Raw genomic sequence first — 20,392 nt, 5'->3', positions numbered from 1 at the left:
GCACCATTCATAGGCTGTTAATATTTAAAATATTTATTGTGTTTTTCTCATTGTAAAATTGTTGAATGGTCATTGTAGAGAATTTGAACAATATAGAAAAGCACAAGGAAGAAACTAAAAATCATCCATAATCTCACCATCATATACATCTCACTCTTCATTTCACAGCTGTGGAAAAGCAATGGTGTATCTAAAACTGACACTCAAGTCGTTAATTTCAGCATCATAACTAGACAGTCTGCCTGTTAGTAATATTTGCCAGACTCAGAACCTGGTAACGATTTCATACTCAGTGGTCCTAAACCTTGTAGCTGCCTAGTCCTGAGATGTCGATTTTTTTTTTCTTTCTGTATTTGTACTTTCTTTAGGTTATCTTCACCAGTCCCTGGACTTAGAACTATGTATCTCTCCAACCCTGGCCACTCCCTGGAATCTTAACTCATGGACCAAACTGCCATCTTAGCATCTCCATTTAGATGTCTAACAGGCTCTCAAACTTAACAAGGCCAAAGCTGAAACCCTGATGTTCCTCTCTCCAGATTTTTTTCCCAGGCAGTTTTCCACATCTTAATAAGGAGCATCACATCCACCCAGGGACTCAGGTCAGAGTCCAAGAAGTTGTTTCTGATTTCTCTCCTTCCCCCTCCCTTTCCCCTCATATAGAAAGAGAAAGATGTGGGGTAATGCCAGATTTCTCTGGGCCAGGCCATTATTGAAGAATGTAATTTATAGGGGTCAGTTCTCCCCCTGCTAGAAGGAAATGGAATCCTGTCAACTCCCATGCTGGGGGTAGGCATGACTTTGGCATAACAAATGTATTCCATATTGGAAGAAAGGCAGAACCCTTATGGATGACCCAGCAATATGTAGCAAACTTCAACAACTGCTGTTTTTGGCAGCAAAAATCAACCCCATGGGCTGAAATTTTCAAGTGGGGGCCTTCGGAGTAGCTGCCAATAAAGAGTGTTCAGCAAGCTGAGCAAAAAGCAAAGTTCCCCGTGAGCCAAGAAACTAGAGAACCTGGGTCAAAAGAGGTCAGAACCCAGAACAGTGGGTTGTCTTCTCGGGGTGATAGGTTAATCCATTTCCCTTCTTCTTCCACAGGAAACTTGCTGGAATAAGCTGTTGGGTGGGGGCGGCAGGGGAGGCGGCTGAGAAAAAAGTGGGAAGACGGGAAGGTAGGGAGACACTGGCGCAGTGCTCTTCCAGGGGACAGTTGCTCTGGGAGGAACACTTTGTGTTGTGCAGACTGCCCTGCACACTGCGGGACATGAACATCTCTTATCTTGAATGCTGGAAGTAAATGAGAGTAAAGGCCAGAAGTGTCTATTAGTCATTGTGATAACTGAAAATGTCTCTACGTAGTTCTGTGGATCTGGAGCAGTCCCAGCTTCCTTGGAGTCTCTTGAGAGTCTCTTGGAGTCTCTTTTCTTAGGAAGGAAAGAAATCTTAAGAGAGATTTGAAGGAAAGATATGTGTGTGTGTTTGTGCATTTGTGTGTATGTGTATGAGATTGATTGATTGATTGATTGGTGAGAGAGCGATTTTTCCCATCTGGGGTGGTCAGACTTAGGATGTGGAGACTCTTGGGATCAAGAGCAACCTCTGCTTCAGGATCCTCAGGGATCCTAAGACAGGGCAGAGTGTCCATCACCAGGGTCCTAGGGGAGAACTCCTCCATCCTCAGCTGTCAGGGAGTTCTGGGGTCCAGCCAAGATTAGATTTGTTTTGTCATATGCATCTAAAATCCTGTTGGAGTAGGATTCTGTTACAAACACTTAAATAGCCAGAGTGTGTGACACACAGGAACATCTGTGATGTCATTTTCTCTGTGATGCATTCCACCGGCCTGAGTAATGCTACCTAAATAACATATGTTCTAGCTCTCTGCAGCCAGTGCTTGGGACTAGGAATCACTTTGCCGATCACGCTCATGTGGAAAGATGGGTACAAGGGATAATCTTAGACAGCTTAGACTCAAACCTGTCGTGAATATTTAATTTTATAAATACACCAACATGTAGCATCCCCTTAGGCTGGTTACTTCACTTCTCTGAACCTCAGTTTTCCTATCTGTAAAACAGGGCTATTGATACTTACTTTAAAATGCTGTAGGAAAGAATGGATAAAATAATTATGTAAATTATCTAGTACAGATTTTGTGACTCTATAAACCTTAATTCCCCAACTAGCCAGATAGTCCTGGAGTAAAGAAACTACTTTTGACCTTATATAGTTTTATAAAACTTTATCTTCTTCAGGTACTTTCCAGCCTTCCTCTTGACCTTCCCATGATTTTGCACAGCCACCACTAGACAACTCAGAAGAATGACTCTTACCCTTATCCAGGTAGATTACACATCACACTACAATTTAACCTGGAGCATCAAACAATATGGGGACGTGAGCGGGAGAAGGGGTTCTGTAATTTTTATAGAGCCGAAGAAAGGAGGCAGTATACATGTTAATCTGGGCATCAGGTGCCAATTTTGTTCTAACAAATTGGTGGAAACAAAGAGGAAGGGAAAAAAAATTGCACTCAACTGATTTGGGCAGCACCAGCCTCTGTACTCCTCATTGCATGATTAAGCATTTGTGTGCTGTCCTGTAACCTAAGCTTGCTGCCAGATACCTTTAAATATCTGTGAAAAACTCAAATAATTGGAGAGATTCCTTAGGAGGCATGCAGAAGTTACAGAAGTCAAGGATGTCAGTAACAATATAAACATTAAGATGATAAAAATGAGGTTGGGATACATATAGTCAGATGTCAAAATGGAACCGGCTGTTAATTGTGCTTCCTTTTGCTGCTCTTCTCTCTTTCCCGTGTCCTTTCTTATTTAGACAGTCTCATCTCTTTCCCCCAACCCCTGTCTCTTTGGTTTCTTTATCTTCTTCCAGAAACACAGCCCCTATACTCCCCCTACCCCCAGATATATCTTGAACACTACTAATATCCCCATATCACAGAATGGGTATTGAAAAGTATCTTTATAATAAAGTTCATATAGAACATGAAGCTAAAAAAATAATTACAAGAACTACTGAAGCAAAAAATGTACTAAGGTCCCAATGTTCTCACTTACTAATTAACCCAGACAAAGGCACACTTTCCAAAACTGCCTTCATTTCATGTAAAAGTGCCAAAATTAATGAACTATTCAACTAATCTACCTCAGCTGGAGTCTCAAAAATATGGTACCTAGGTCTTAGCAGAAGTACTTTTTCTTTTTAATAAAGCAGAAAAACTGGGAAATGAGCCAATGGCTTCTGCCTCTCCTCCGATATCTTCTGTCTTGGCCCCGAGGTTAAATATACTCATTGCAGACACAGGCACAGACATAGATGACCTCATAGGGGCTGAAAAAGAAATTAGAAACAGCAAGGGAGGCAAAAAAATAAACAATGGATCATTGCTGAGATTTGTGTCATATTTGAGCAAAGTAATAATAGCTGAGCATTAATTGGATACTCATCATATATGTGTGAGCCCCTGTGCTGAGTGCTTTTCAGGCATTATTTATCTATTTCTCATGCAGCTCTAAAAGGTAGGTAATGATGATAATAGCAAACATCCAAGTGGCATGTATTATGTGTTACGTAGAGTTCTAAGCACTTTGTAAATGTCAACTCATGAGATCTTTGTAATAATCATGTGAGATAAGTACTGTTAGCATTCCTGTTTTACATATAAAGAAATTGAGGCACAGAGAATTTCAGCAACGTGTCCAAGATCATAGTTAATAAGTAGTGGACCTAGAATTTTAACCTAGGAAGAGTTGGTATCAAATAGTGCAGGGATCACTAAGTGATAGTATTATTAGCCTAATTTCTCTGAGGTTAAAAGGATGATTGGCATTTTATACCCAAAGTTTTTGTATACTTGGTACCCAAAATTTATGTCTTCTGAGTTGCCAAGATTAATATTGTTGAAGAGAGAGGAAAGACCAAGGTGACCCCAACTAGGGCAGGAATGGGGGGTAATATGTGGAGAAGATGGGTGAAGATGTGCCTTGTGAAGGCAAAGAAGGTGACAGAAAACCAGGAAACATGCATCCTATTTAAGGACGCACACTCTAGCTGATTTGAGGTGGAAAATGCACTTTGTATGGCTTGACAGTGTCTTCAGCCTTGGTCCCTGAGAGATTGCTTGGTAGCTGCACTGTGTCCAAATAGCCTCATCTTTTATCTAGACTGGATACCTAAGTGCTGCTCTTGTCCTTCTAGCATTCTTTCTCCACCTAACAGCCAAGAGGAAGCTTTTAAAAGTGTAAATCAAATTATGAGGCTTCCCTGTTGGAAATCATCCAAAACCTTCCATCCCACTTGGAATAAAATGCTGACTCCTCACCTTGGGGTTCAGGGCCCTATATGACCCACCCTTTGCCTAGCTAGGTGGGACATTTTAGTCTTGAAAAGGGTGTTACAAAATGGGTATACATTACTTGGCTAAAATGTTTTCCTTAATTTAATATTATGCACTATGCAACATGATGGGGAAATTTGCATTCATGTGCTTAGTAGTTTTCAAAGATTTAACTGAAAAAAAATCACACAGTTTTTTTTCTCAGATAGTTATTTAATTCCAATGTGTGCCCCGTGTACTGCCCCATAACTAGAAAGCTCATAGTTGTAAAATCATAACTTGGTTTCAATGTACTAAGCCAAAAATACATTTCAAGTCCTTCCTTGAAAAGCAGTGATGCACCCTGCATATTAAATATCTTTCAGAGTAGCCTCTGAAGAAATGTGAAGGGAATCAGAATATGCCACCCCCAAATTTGCCACTTTGGCATAGGAATTCTTTTGAGCCGAAGGCAATTGAGAATCAACAGATCAGAAAGAGTTCTCTGCTTTCCTTTTATTTACCTAAAATGAAGGCATAAATTTCCCTTTGAGGAAGGAACTCCCCTTCCCTCCCTCCCCCACCCAAGTACCAGGGAGAGAAGAGCAGACTCATCCCGGAAGATTGGGAATTAACACCAAGAGAAGTTTGCAGAAACAGACCTTACTAGTATAGAGCTTCTCTTCCATTAATTCCCCCATATATTTCCTAGTTACTTCCTCACAATGTATTGACCCCTGAAGCCCAAATAAGGGTCTAAGCTGTGAGTCTAACTGCGTCTTTGATTTTCTGTGAGCTCCATGCATGTAAATATTAATGAAAGTTGTGTACCTTTTCTCCTGTTAATTTGAGGGGCCCCAATCACTACCTAAGAAGGTAAAGGAAAAGTTTTTCTTTCCCAGCAAATGCATTTATAATTGTAACATCCAAACATTCATTTTTAAATGAAACCAAGAGACATGTGGTATCACACTACAAAGGAAGTGCTGGACTATAGTCAGAGCTAACAAAGGGGTGTCAGAAAAACTTAACCTTTCATTCACATCCACGGCATAACTGGAGGAGTTTTCAGAGAAGTAGTTAGAGCTGTTGATGAACTTCGGATCCTTTCCCCTTCCTCTAAAAAAGAGGCAAGGAGTGGGAGTACATGAGTACTTCCTTCTTTCTCTCCATTCAAGAGAGATTTAAAGGTGTCAAATAAAAGCGAATTCAGACTTAAGTAGGGAGAGACCTTATTTGGAAATTTTTGCAATAGGGAGAATGTTCTGACCTCAGGATGTGTGAGGGTCTCAAAATTCAATAGAAAAAGGATCTTCTTTTATAGGGGTTAGTAAACAGGACTAGCAGGAACTCTATGGGGAGCAGGGCAAGTGGTGAGGGTAAGCAAATAGCATGATCAGGGAAGTTTAACAGGAAATGTTTCTCTATGTGATTAGCTGATTCTCAGAATGATGCTGTTAGGGGAGTGTTTTGCTTTAGTGCTTGCTCAGACTTGAGGGCAAGCCAGAGTTTAGGGGCATATAGGGAAGAGAGAAACCTGACCAAAGTCTGGTCAAGCCATAGTTTAGTGGGTAAGTGATGGGCAATTGCAAGCCCTTTGTCAAAAGGAATCATTAGAAGAGCTTAATGCATTTTGGCAGAGAGACTGTGGACTGGGCTCTGCTTTCTGTGAGAAATAGGTAAAGTGAGAGGCTGGCTTCATTGTCCTACACTTTGGAAAATAACTGCACTTACAGACTTAGTTGGGAGAAATGTGTGAGTTTTCCCTCGGCTTATTGCAAAAGAAGTCTTAACTCCGAGGACCATCAGGAAGAGCAAATGGACTTCGGTCGAGAGAAGCTGATGGTATTGCTGGATTCTTAAAGTTTGAAACAGAAGGGTAGAAATGTGTTAGTCTTTAGCAAAGGAATAGCAGGTTGGAGATCCTCAGAGATTGGGGTTTACAAAGAGCTCATAAAGGAACTTCATAGAGAACAAATTAGTTTTCAACACTTACCAAGTTCAGAAAGCTCAGATGCCAGATCAATACAACAATACCAATTAGGTATGCACTTCGCTGTGCCCCTTTGCGTTCCTTCTACTCCTCTTTTTCTCTAGATGTCATAAATCAGTGAGTATAATGTATAAGGAAGAGGAGAAACCTGGCTACTGAAAGGTTTTAAATTAAAATTGACTCCAAAGAACCAAACAGGGAAGGCAATGGCTTGGAGCAAGGAAGGCATGTATTCCAAACTTCGGGAATATTCAACCCGCAAGGTAGATTACCTAACTGTGTAAATGTTACTTATATAAAAGTGCTATCAAACTAAAGGATAAATTTCAACATGTGTGCAGCATTTTTATTTAATAAAAGTTTGTAATTTGTTTTTAAAAGTTTATTAGCAGTGAGGTGGATGGAGCTTGAGTCTGTCATACGGAGTGAAGCAAGTCAGAAAGAGAAAAACAAATACCGTATGCTAACACATGTATATGGAGTCTTAAAAAAAAAAAAAAGGTACTGTTGAACCTAGTGGCAGGGCAGGAGTAAAGCTGTACACATAGAGAATGGACTTGAGGACATGGGGTCGGGGAGGGGCAAGCTGGGGTGAAGTGAGAGTGGCGTGGACATATATACACTACCGAATGTAAAATAGATAGCTAGTGGGAAGCAGCAGCATAGCCCAAGGAGATCAGCTCGGTGCTTTGTGTCCACCTAGAGGGGTGGGATAGGGAGAGTGGGAGGGAAGCTGAAGAAGGAGGGGATACGGGGATATATGTATACATATGGCTGATTCACTTTGTTGTACAACAGAAACTAACAAGCATTGTGAAGCAATTATACTCCAATGAAGATGTATTTAAAAAAAAAGTCATTGTCAAAAATATTGTGTCCTTTAATCACTTCTAAGGCCTTGCCACCTGTTTATCTCCCTATACTATAATGGAGACAATGATTTCCCTTTTGTTTGGAGAATATTTTTGTTAACAGTTGGTTAATAAATAGTTCAGACTGTTTAGAAAACTGTTGAGAAGCGTGGAAGCCAAAGCAATCAAATGGCTGTGTCATCTGTTAGGATCCTCAAACCTTTTTGAATGCCTTTGGCTGGAGTCCCAATTAACAGAGTATGATGACTAATCGCATCAATTCTCTTTCCGCCACACCAAGTACTCCTAGGATTGCATCTCATAGAAGCTTCCTGTAGCTCCTGTCTACAATATTTTGAAGTCTCAATATTGATTTCTTCCTGAGGGGTTCCCTTGAGATATCGTACTTACCTCATCCAATGCCAACACCCAGCTCACTTGAGGACAATCGATGATCTATTCTGGTCCTGATCAAATTGCTTGGTGTTTCTGTGATTATGCAGCCTCCCGCACTGGGAGCAATCAGGCAGAGAATTATCAGGACATTGACAGATTAGCCTCATCAGTTACCTGCTGTGACCGCCAGCATTCTGTATGTTAATAAGGAAAAAATAGCCTGCTGATTGTCATTTAAATTACATGAGGATATATTTGTCTTTTGGAACTCCAAGGCATTTAAATGTGATGTAAGATCAAAATTCATTAAAGAAAAAGAAGAGATGTTCCAGCAAACATTGCCCAAGAGGCTGACTATAACACTTGCACAGTGGAGAAGAAAAATACATTTTGTGCTTAATCATTTTCAATATGGAACACAATTTAATCCAATCAGTATTTATTGAGCACTTACTATGGGCAAAACACTGTGTTAGGCCCTGCAGAAAAGAAAAAAAAAGAGAAGTGTGGACCACAAATCTCAAGAGTCAATCATTGAAATCAACATGAAAATAAACATAGTCCAAGGCAGACTGTAACATAGGATGCAAAAAAAAACCCACAGAACGTCCAACCTGAAAAGACCACATTATGCTGGAGTAATTAGGAAAGTTCTTGTGGAGAGGGAAAATATCTGAGTGAGTAAGCTTTTTAGAAGATAAAAATTGGAAGAAAGGAATTACAAGTAGAAATACGTGCAACACAAAGGCATGAGAATAGGTGTGGCAGATGCTTGAAGGTGCTCCTATCACATCCTACCGGAACATACTTTTCCAGCACACACTGTGGCTTCTCACTGCCAGTTCTGAAAGTCTCCTGAGAGCTTTCTTTGGCCATGGGGCATGGTTGGTGAGTGTGCAGGGCAGGCCAGAAGGACCTGGCTGGGGGTGGGAATGTCCTAAAAAAAAGGGAGATGCAACTTTGAGCTTGGTGTGTAAGATGGTTGCAGTTTAGGTGAAAGCTGCAGATGACATTTGTGAAGCAAAGAGCAACATGACCAAAGGTGGAAGAAAGAATAAGAAAGATTTGTTTAGGTGACAGTGTGCATATTGGGTCGGCAGGAGCAGGAATCATTGAAAATAGATTTGGAAAAGGGAAATGGACTCAGATCTGGTAGGGCGTTCTGACAGGGGGAGGCAATGTCCTCCAAACATTGTTCCAAGCTACCTACCATCTTCTCACTTATACGAAGCAGCGGAATCCCAACCAGTCTCCTGGAATCCATTTGTACTACTTACAACAGGGGAAGTGATATTATAAAAAAATTACTGAACTAAGCATGTCACTTCCCTGCTAAAACCCCTTCCTAGCTTTGCTTTGCTATTAGGAGAAAGACAAAACCTTTAAGATGGCCTATGAGGCTCCTGAGATCAGGTTTCTGCTGACCTCCACAGCTCCATCTCACCCCTTCACACTCTATTCAGCTCTCCCCCTTTCACACTCTTCCCTCATGCTCTTTGTTCAGCCACACTGGCCTTGATTCAGTTCCTCACATCAACCAGAAGCCTTGGCTTTTGTTATTTCCTCTGCCCAGAAGGCTCTTCCCCTTCACTTCTCTGACCTAATTAACCAATCTCTATCTTCCATACTGCAGCTCACATAAGACCTTCTAGGGGAAGCTTTCGCTTACTTCCTACACGAAATCTCCTGTTATATGCTCACAAAAAACCCTGTGCCTTTCTCTCATAAGTCAGAATCTCAGTCTGTGGTTACCTGTTTATTTATTTGACTATTTTAATTCCATCCTCTCCTACCGGACTGTGAGCACCCAGAGGGAAAAAACACGTCTCTGCTCACCATTATATCTTCTGAACTTAGCACAGTGCCTGCCAGAGTTAACAAAGATCTCTTGGATGAATGCATGGTTGAATGAATGGGTTAGTGAATGAATAATAAGAAATCTATTAAAATTTTTGACCATTTGATATCTACTTTCTCATTATTATAAAGCTTGAGAAATGTTAGTTGCTTGTTTTATTTAAGAGCTTCCTATGTCTTTCTTCAGCCAGTTAGCTTATTTTTAGAACTAATATTCATGAGTTGAAAAACCACTTGTACAGCTACCCTTATCTTTTATTCCTGAGTCTTGCTTGTTTTAAAAACGAAGAGAGAAAAGTAAACACTCCAATTTTGTGGTTCAGTTCACATTTCAGTTTTTCTCTTCTCTGTTTTATTCTGAACATTGTAAATGGTTTGAAAAACCAAGCTTTTGCATTTATATTGCTCTTTTCATCTACAGATTTGTAAGAGCTTTAAAAACATGTATTAATACTTACAATAGCATTCCAAACTACAAAAATTTAGCCATATTAAAGCTCCTTTAAGATATAGATACTGTTAACAGGTTCACAGTACGGCAGCAACAATTTCAAGTACAAATTGGGGTTTTGATTAAACCCTCTAAATTGACTAATGGTGAATTCCTCCTAGAGGCACCCAGCATTCTAAATCCAACAATAATGATGTCTCTTCAAAGAATACATGGATTTAGAAAGCTCTAGTTTGAAAACTCAAGGATTTGAAACATTTGCAAATAAAAAAGGGCAGGATAACATTTACTCTTCTATTTCTAACTTCTTGAGAAGTGTTATTGCATTTTTAGCCCTACATTTTTTCCTAATATATACAAATAAAACTATAAATTTTCCTTCAAGCACAGGTTTTTGTTATACCCTGTGAATTTTGATATGCCATATTTCAGTTATTTTTCACTTCAAAACATTTTCTAATTTCCATTGGAACTTCTTCCTTTGACCCATGGATTCTTTACAAATGTATTGCTTAGTTTCCAAACATTTGGCCATTTTCTAGTTACCTTTCTATGTTATTATTGATTTCAGTTTTAATTCTACTGTGATAAGAGAACATTCTCTGTATGATTTCAGTCCTTTGCAGTTTAAGACTACCTGCATGGTCTATACATTTTTGTAAATGTTCTGTGGGCGTTAAAATGAATGTTCTTAAAAGTGTGTATTATTATATATATGTCAATTAGATAAAGTTTATTAGTTGTGTTATTCAGATATTTTATATCCTTCCTAATTTATTTTAGTCTATTTTAACAGTTACTGAGAAATGCTTACTAAAATCTCCAACCATACTTGTGAATTTGCCAAATTTTATTAATTCTGCCAGTTTTTACTTAACGTATTTTGTTACGCTATTGGTGCATACACGTTAAGAATTATATCTTCTGGGAAGGTTGGCACTTTCAACATCATATATTCTCTCTATCACCTTTCTTTAGCCTCTCTTTTCTTGTGATTTTAACATAGCTACATTAGGGTTTCTTTTTTGGTGGGAAAGTAATTTTATGTGGTTTTTTATTTCCATCCTTTTACTTTCAACTTGTCTCCTTATATTAAATGTATTTCTTCTAAGCAACATATAGTTTTTTGTTATCTGTTCTTATAGTCTTTGCCTTTTAATTAGAATATGTGCTTCATTTACATTTAATGTATTTGTTGATATATTTGAGTTTTCTCTTTGTCACACCTGATATTCATTCCTGGTTTCTCCTTTCTAGTTATCTTTTGGGTCAATGTATTTTCCCATTTCTTTATCTCTGTTGCCTTGTTAACACATTCTTTCATCATTCATTTAGTGGTGACATTAGGGATTATAATATGCATCCTTAACTTTTGTTAGCATCATCTGTAATTTAGTCATTTTAAACTTCCTGACAGTGTAAAAAATATTAAAACACTTGAACTCCATTTAAGTCCTTCCTTCTTTTTATGCTATTCTAATTTACATTTCAATTGTACATATATAGTTTAGGTATAACATGTCATTTTTACTGTATTATAAAATTAATATTTACTTAGATTTTCCTCAAGTATTTACCCTTTTCAGTGTCTTTGTTTCCTTCTATTCCATGTCTCCAACTGAGATATCTTTTTTCTTACTTAAAGGACCTTCCTTAGTATTTCTTTTACTGTAGGTCTTCTGGTGGTAGAAAATATTTTTTGATAGAAAATATATTTATTTTGCCTTTACTTTTTTCTGTGCATTTTAAAAGATTTTTATTTTGAAATAATTATAAATTCATGAGAAGTAACCAAAATAGCATAGAGAGGTGCCGTGTAATCTTTATCCAGTTTCCTCCAGTGGTTACATTTTGCATAATTGTGATAGACAGAATTTTAGTGATGTCTCCTCAAGATTCCCATCTCCTGATTATTCAAACACTACTCCAGGTTGCCGTTGTTGTTGTTTTCTCCAGTCTATTTCTCTTTGTTGTTCAGATTGGGGAACTTCTATCGTCTTATTTTCAAGTTCACTGATTGTTTCTCTGTCATTTCCATTCTGCTATTGAGCTCATCTAGTACATTTTTCAGTTTGATTTTGATTCTTCTTAACATCTTCTATTTCTTTGCAGAGGCTTTCTATTTCTTTGCCAAGGTGTTATATTTTTTCATTTGTTTCAAGGATGTTTGTAATTACTACTGAAGCATTTTTATGGTGGCTGTGAAGGAAATATGCAGATGTCATAAAGTTTATGGATCTTAAAATAGGGACATTAATCCTAGATTGTCAAGGTGGGCATAATCTAATCACTTGAGCCCTTGAAAGCAGAGGAATTTCTCCAATTGGAATCAGAGAGATGTGGTGGAAGAGGAAAATAGAGGATAAATGAAGCAGAGGGAGAAGTCAGAGAGATTCAGAGAGTGAGAAGCAYRTGACCTGCCACTGCTGGCTTTGAAGATGAAGAAAGGAATCTATGAGCCAAGAAATGAAGGCAACCTCTGGAAATTAAGAATGACCCCAGCCAGCAGGCAAGCAGAGGTTTTTGTCTTACATCCACAAGGAACTGAATTCTTCCAATAACCTGATTGAGCTTGGAAGTGGATTTAACCCAGAACCTCTCGAAGGAGTGCAACCCTGCCAGCACCTTGATTTTGGCTCCATGAAACCAGGAACAAAGAATCAGCTGAGCCACACTGTGCCCAGACTTGTGACCCAGAACTGTGAGATAATAAATTTTCATTGCTTAAGGCTACTACATTTAGGGAATTTGTTACTGAAACAATAAACAAGTACGATATCTATTGTACAGAATTAAATCTAGGAAATTGATATTTCTGTGCGTGTAGTTCTGTGACATTTTATCACATATGTAGACTCATGGAACCACCAGTGCAATAAAGATACAGAACTATTCCATCACTACAAAGATCCTCCTCATGTTACTCCTTTATAGTCACATCACACCCCCTTCCCCCATCCCTTCCTAATCCTTGGCAACTACTAATATGTTCCTCACCTCTATAGTTTTTTAAGTTTTGATAATTTGCCGTTGTTGTTGTTTTCTCCAGTCTATTTCTCTTTGTTGTTCAGATTGGGGAACTTCTATCGTCTTATTTTCAAGTTCACTGATTGTTTCTCTGTCATTTCCATTCTGCTATTGAGCTCATCTAGTACATTTTTCAGTTTGATTTTGATTCTTCTTAACATCTTCTATTTCTTTGCAGAGGCTTTCTATTTCTTTGCCAAGGTGTTATATTTTTTCATTTGTTTCAAGGATGTTTGTAATTACTACTGAAGCATTTTTATGGTGGCTGCTTTGGGAAGAAGGGGTGGGATGAATTAGGAAATTGGGATTGACATATATACATTACTATGTATAAAACATAACTAATGAGAACCCACTGTATAGCACAGGGAACTCTGCTCAATGCTCTGTGATGACCTAAATGGGAAGGAAATCTGAAAAACGGGATATATGTATATGTATAACTGATTCACTTTGCTATACAGCAGAAACTAACACAACATTGTAAAGCAACTATACTCCAATAAAAATTAATTAAAAAAAAACCCTGGTCAGATAATTCCAGCATCTGTGTCCTCTTGGTGTTGGTGTCTGTTGATTGCAGTTTCTCATTCAAATTGAGATTTTTCAGGTTCTTGTTAGGCCAAATGATTTTTAAGTATACCTGTACCTTTTGGGTATTGTGTTGTGAGACTCTGGATCTTAGTTAAATCTTCTGTATTTTAGCTGGCCTCCTTTAACACTGGGCTGGTGGGGAGAGGAGAATTCCACCTTGTTTCTATCAGGTGGGAGTGGAAGTTCAGTTCCCCATTCAACCTCTTTTGACCCTCTGTCAGGGGAAAGGTTCCTTGTTATTGCAGGGCAGGGTTGGAAGTTCTGACTCTTCACTGGGCTTTCATGATACCAGGAGGGCTGGGAAGGGCAGAGATACTTTATTACTGCTTACCATTGGCTTCCACTGACACTGACACTGACACTGTGGAGGGGTGGGGGATACCAGAGGGAGAGTTGGCCTCATTACAAGTGGGCGGTAGTAGAATTCCTGATTCTCTACTAGGCTTCCTTTGACACCAGCCCATTGGGAAGGGTACCTCATTAGTGATTGGTGTGGGCAAAGTGCAGATCCTACACCCCACCCATGGTTTCTGTTGATACCACAATTGGAAGGGAGCTTGTTACCAGTTGGTGGGAATGAAAAGCCCTGCTTACGACTTGACCTTCTCAGAGATCAGAGTGATGGCAGTTGGAGTCACTCCTAGTTACAGCCATATGAGGTGAAAGTCTAGGCTCCCCAGTTAGCCTGTGTTGGTGGGATGGGTTTGGGATTCAGGTTTTCTTGTGGTCTTTGGTTTGAGTAGGGTGATTATTGTATAAAAGTTTTCTGGATCCACCAGAGGGCAGACAGCGAAGGAAGAACTACAGTTCTGCAGCCTGTGGAATGACAATTCCACAATTCCACATTCACAGAAAGATAGACAAAATGAAAAGGCAGAAAACTATGTACCAGATGAAGGAACAAGATAAAACCCCAGAAAAACAACTAAATGAAGTGGAGATAGGCAACCTTCCAGAAAAAGAATTCAAATAATGATAGTGAAGTCGATCCAGGACCTTGGAGAAAGAATGGAGGCAAATATCGAGAAGATGCAAGAAATGTTTAACAAAGACCTAGAAGAATTAAAGAACAAACACCTAGGGAGAGGACCTTCAAGATGGCAGAGGAGTAAGACATGGAGACCACTGTCCTCCCCACAAATACATCAAAAATACATCTACATGTGGAACAACTCCTACAGAACACCTACTGAACGCTGGCAGAAGACCTGAGACTTCCCAAAAGGTAAGAAACTTCCCACGTACCTGAGTAGGATAAAATAAAGAAGAAAAAACAGACAAAAGAATAGAGATGGGACCTGCATCTCGGGGAGCGAGCTGTGAAGAAGGAAGTTTCCACACACTAGAAAGCCCCTTCACTGGCAGAGACGGGGAGAGGGCGGGGGGGAAGCTTTGGAGCCATGGAGGAGAGCACAGCAACAGGGGTGCAGAGAGCAAAGTGGAGAGATTCCCATACAGAGGATCGGTGCCGACCAGCACTCACCACCCTGAGAGGCTTGTCTGCTCACGCACTGGGGCAGGTGGGGGCTAGGAGCTGAGTCTCGGGCTTTGGAGATCAGATCCCAGGGAGATGATTGGGGTTGGCTGCATGAACACAGCCTGAAGGGGGCTAGTGCACCACAGCTAGCCGGAAGGGAGTCGGGAAAAAAGTCTGGAACTGCCTAAGAGTCAAGAGACCATTGTTTCGGGGTGCACGAGGAGAGGAGATTCAGAGCCCCCCAAATGAGCTCCAGAGATAGGCATGAGCTGCAGTTATCAGCGCAGAAGCCAGAGACAGGCATGAAACATGAAGGCTGCTGCTGCAGCCACCAAGAATCCTGTGTGCAAGCACAGGTCACTATCCACACCTCCCCTCCCGGGAGCCTGTGCAGCCTGCCATGGCCACGATCCCATGATCCAGAGACAACTTCCCTGGGAGAACACACAGCGTGCCTCAGGCTGTTTTAACATCACACTGGCCTCAGCTGCCACAGGCTTGTCCTGCATTCTGTACTCCTCCCTCTCCCCAGCCTGAGTGAGCCAGAGCCCCCGAAGCAGCTGCTCCTTTAACCCCCTCCTGTCTGGGCGAACAACAGACACCAGAGGGTGACCTGCATGCAGAGGCAGGGCCAAATCCAAAGCTGAACCCCAGGAGCTATATGAACAAAGAAGAGAAAGGGAAATTCCTCCCAGCAACCTCAGGAACAGCAGATTAAATCTCCACAGTCAACATGATATACCCGGCATCTGTGCAATACCTGAACAGACAACAAATCATCCCAAAATTGAGGTGGTGGACTTTGGGAACAACTGTAGACTTGGGGTTTGCTGTCGGCAACTGACAAGTTTCTGATTTTTATGTTTATCTTAGTTTAGTTTTTAGCACTTGTTATCATTGGTGGATTTGTTTATTGGTTTGGTTGCTGTCTTCTTTTTCTTTATTTTTATTACTTTTTAAATATTTTTATTTTAATAATTAAATTTTTTTTAAAATTTTAATAGCTTTATTTTATTTTTCTTTCTTTCGTTTTTTTTCTTCCCTTTTCTTGTGAGCCGTGTGGCTGACAGTGTCTTGGTGCTCCGACCGGGTATCAGGCCTGAGCCTCTGAGGTGGGAGAGCTGAGTTCAGGACATTGAACCACCAGAGACCTCCCGGCCCCATGTAATATCAATTGGCGAGAGCGCTCCCAGAGAGCTCTGTCTCAATGCTAAGACCCAGCTCCACTCAATGACCAGCAAGCTCCAGTGCTGGACACCCCATGCCAAACAACCAGCAAGACAGGAACACAGCCCCATCCATTAGCAGAGAGGCTGTCTAAAATCATAATAAGTTCACAGACAGCCCAGAACACACCACTGGATGTGGTCCAGCCCAACAAAAAGGCAAGATCCAACCTCATCCACTGCACCAGACCCCTCCACCAGGAAGCCTACACAACCCACTGAACTAACCTTAGCCATTGGGGGCAAACACCAAACACAATGGGAACTACAAACCTGCAGCCTGCAAAAAGGAGACCCCAAACACAGTAAGTTAAGCAAAATGAGAAGACAGAGAAATACGCAGCAGATGAAGGATCAAGGTAAAAACCCACCAGACCAAACAAATGAAGAGGAAATAGTCTACCTGAAAAAGAGTTCAGAGTAATGATAGTAAAGGTGATGCAAAATCTTGGAAATAGAATGGAGAAAATACAAGAAACGTTTAACAAGGACCTAGAAGAACTAAAGAGCAAACAAACAATGATGAGCAACACAATAAATGAAATTAAAAATGCTCTAGACGTACTCAATAGCAGAATAACTGAGGCAGAAGAACGGGTAAGTGACTTGGAAGATAAAAGAGTGGAAATGACTACTGCAGAGCAGAATAAAGAAAAAAGAATGAAAAGAATTGAGGACACTCTCAGAAACCTCTGGGACAACATTAAATGCACCAACATTCGAATTATAAGGGTCCCAGAAGAAGAAGAGAAAAAGAAAAGGACTGAGAAAATATTTGAAGAGATTATAGTTGAAAACTTCCCTAATATGGGAAAGGAAATAGTCAAGTCCAGGAAGCGCAGAGAGTCCAATACAGGATAAATCCAAGGAGAAACATGCCAAGATACATAGTAATCAAACTATCAAAAATTAAATACAAAGAAAAAATATTGAAAGCAACAAGGGAAAAACAACAAATAACATACAAGGGAATCCCCATAAGGTTAACAACTGATCTTTCAGCAGAAACTCTGCAAGCCAGAAGGGAATGGCAGGACATATTTAAAGTTATGGAAGGGAAAAACCTACAACCAAGATTACTCTTCAGAGCAAGGATCTCATTCAGATTCAACAGAGGAATTAAACCTTTACAGACAAGCAAAAGCTAGGAGAATTCAACACCATGAAACCAGCCATACAACAAATGCTAAAGGAACTTCCCTAGGCAGAAAACACAAGAGAAGGAAAAGACCTACAAAAACAATTAGGAAAATGGTAATAGTAACACACATTTCAATAACTACCTTAAATGTAAATGGATTAAATGCTCCAACCAAAAGATATAGACTGGCTGAATGGCTACAAAAATAAGACCCATATATATGCTGTCTACAAGAGCCCCACTTCAGACCTCTAGGGACACATACAGACTGAAAGTGAGGGGATGGAAAAAGATATTCCATGCCAATGGAAATCAAAAGAAAGCTGGAGTAGCAATTCTCATATCAGACAAAATAGACTTTAAAATAAAGATGATTACAAGAGACAAAGAAGGACACTACTTGATGATCAAGGGATCAATCCAAGAAGAAGATATAACAATTGTAAATATTTATGTACCCAACATAGGAGCACCTCAATACGTAAGGCAAATGCTAACAGCCAAAAAAGAGAAATCGACAATAACACAATAATAGTACGGGATATTAACATCCTACTTTCACCAATGGACAGATCAACCAAAATGAAAATAAATAAGGAAACACAAGCTTTAAATGGAACATTAAACAAGATGGATTTAATTGATATTTATAGGATATTCCATCCAAAAACAACAGAATACACTTTCTTCTCAAGTGCTCATGGAACATTCCCCAGGATAGATCATATCTTGGGTCACAAATCAAGCCTGGGTAAATTTAAGATAATTGAAATTATATAATTGGATAAAGAAGATGTGGTACATATATACAATGGAATATTACTCATACATGAAAAGTAATGAAATTGGGTCATTTGCAGAGACGTGGATAGATCTACAGACTGTCATACAGAGTGAAGTAAGTCAGAAAGAGAAAAACAAATATTGTACATTAACACATATATGTGAAATCTAGAAAAATGGTACAGATGAACTGGTTTGCAGGGCAGAAATAGAGACACAGATGTAGAGAACAAATGTATGGACACCAAGGGGGGAAAGCATGTGGGGGGTTGGATGAATTGGGAGATTGGGATTGACATATATACAGTAATATGTATAAAATAGATAACTAAGAAGAACCTGCTGTATAAAAAATAAATAAAATTAAATTTAAAAAAATTCTGTATTGCTAGTCATTTCCTGGTCATTTTGCCAGAAAGAATAGGATTTTCTTGAGACTTTGTTTCCTGTGCCCATTGGTGTTCTAGGTTGCCTCTTTAGATTGTTCATTTGTATTTTTCCCCCTGAAATAGTTACTGATTCAAATCTTGAATGTTTGTAACACAGATTGCCAGAAATGGAAGATAAAAAGCTTTATACCATTTCATTATGGAAAGCTAGGACAAAGATTTTCAAAGTTAGAACTATCTTAGTTATCTCAAAGCCAAAGTTTTACTAGGATCAAATGCTTCTATTTTACATTCATAGTGGATAAAATCTTTCTCTTTGAAAGCCACAGGTCATTAAGATGTGTTCATGTTAAATATTTGTTCACTTAACACTTTCTATCATTTAAACACGTAATACTATATAAAGCAAAATAGCAGTTTTCTTGATATATATCAGAAATCATGAGGGGAATAAAGCAATCTGGCAACAAAAACCTTCTTAGTATTTAGAGGCAAATAAAATTCTATTCTTTTTTCATTTAATGTTTATAAAAGTATTCTAGTATCCTATAAGTGACAATGGAGAACATATGAGGGCAGAAAGATATGGCATATCTTTCTGCATAAAGATCCTTTGGGCTAAATATTCTCAAGTATGGATTGCATGTTTTTCAGGTATTTGTTTGTAGTTGCTTTTCAGGTAGGGAAAGTTCTGGAATAGGTACATAATCTCAGCATTTTCCAAATAACCAGGTAATCCAGGATTTGTTCAAACAAGAGACAGCTCATAATTACCTCAGAGATTGTTACTCTTTGAAGTAGGAAAAAAGGCAGTAGATGCCAGATTCAGCCATTAAGTGCCCTTCTCCTCTTAACATTCTCCTAGTGTTATCCCCATATAGGGTCACAGTTGTCTGTAAAAAATGTTGTTAAGTTTTTACAGATTCATTATTAGATGTGTGGGCTTTGGAATTGGACAGAACTTGTTTTAAAACTAAGCTCTGCCACTTAGTAGATACTTGACTTGAACAACTTCTTTAGCCTTTCAAAACTTATTTCTTCATCTAAAATAGGCAATACATGTTGTAATAATTAGGGTATGAAAGTGTTACACTTAGCATACTATGTGATCTGCGCACTTTAACTTTTTATTTATGATTATAAGGAAAGAAAGAGAAACAGCTATCTCATTTAGAGCATATCTTTCTTTGAAACCTCATAAATGTCAAGTTAAAGAAAATGACCCTTCAGAATGGTGTCTGGGGATTTTTACTGACAGTGAGCCTTCTGCCCTGGGAGACTCATATGTTAGCACTATGCCTCTGAGCACCATGCACTTTGAGTTGGTGTAGCACATGATTCTGAAAAGATAAAAAAAAGGACAGATGGCAAGAATGTAGACACCCTTGAATGGCAGATAGGAGCCTTATCCATCTGACAAATTTTAATGCAGTGCATAGTGTGGTGGTTAAAAATGTGGAAGCGGGAGACAGACTACCTGAGTTTGAATCCCCCCACCAATAGCCAGCTGTAAAACTTCAGATTTTTACTTCACCTCTTTGTATCCCACTTTCAAGTTATACAGAATAGTGACTGTAATAGAATCTCTTACAGTTGTGATATAAAAATATTAGTGGATATAAAGTATGTAGAACATTGAATGGTATTTAGTAAGCATTCAATTAATATTAGTTACTCTTTGACCACAAGGAATAGCACAGTACAGCAAGGCTTACTCTGTTCTATTCCTGCCAGGTAATTTATTTAAGTTTTAACTAGGGGAGAGATGAAAGAATGAGATTTACTACAGTCTTTATATTTTGTGCTATGTAAAGGTAGTTTTTTCATACTTGCTACTTGGTAGTATCTTTGATAGAGAACAG

Source organism: Aethalodelphis obliquidens, unplaced genomic scaffold (assembly GCF_003676395.1).
Source record: "Aethalodelphis obliquidens isolate GAN/ISIS:26980383/991018 unplaced genomic scaffold, ASM367639v1 scaffold2, whole genome shotgun sequence".
NCBI classification, from domain to species: Eukaryota; Metazoa; Chordata; class Mammalia; order Artiodactyla; family Delphinidae; genus Aethalodelphis; species Aethalodelphis obliquidens.
The sequence above is the reverse complement of the archived record's forward strand: the minus strand, read 5'-3'. Positions refer to the sequence as shown.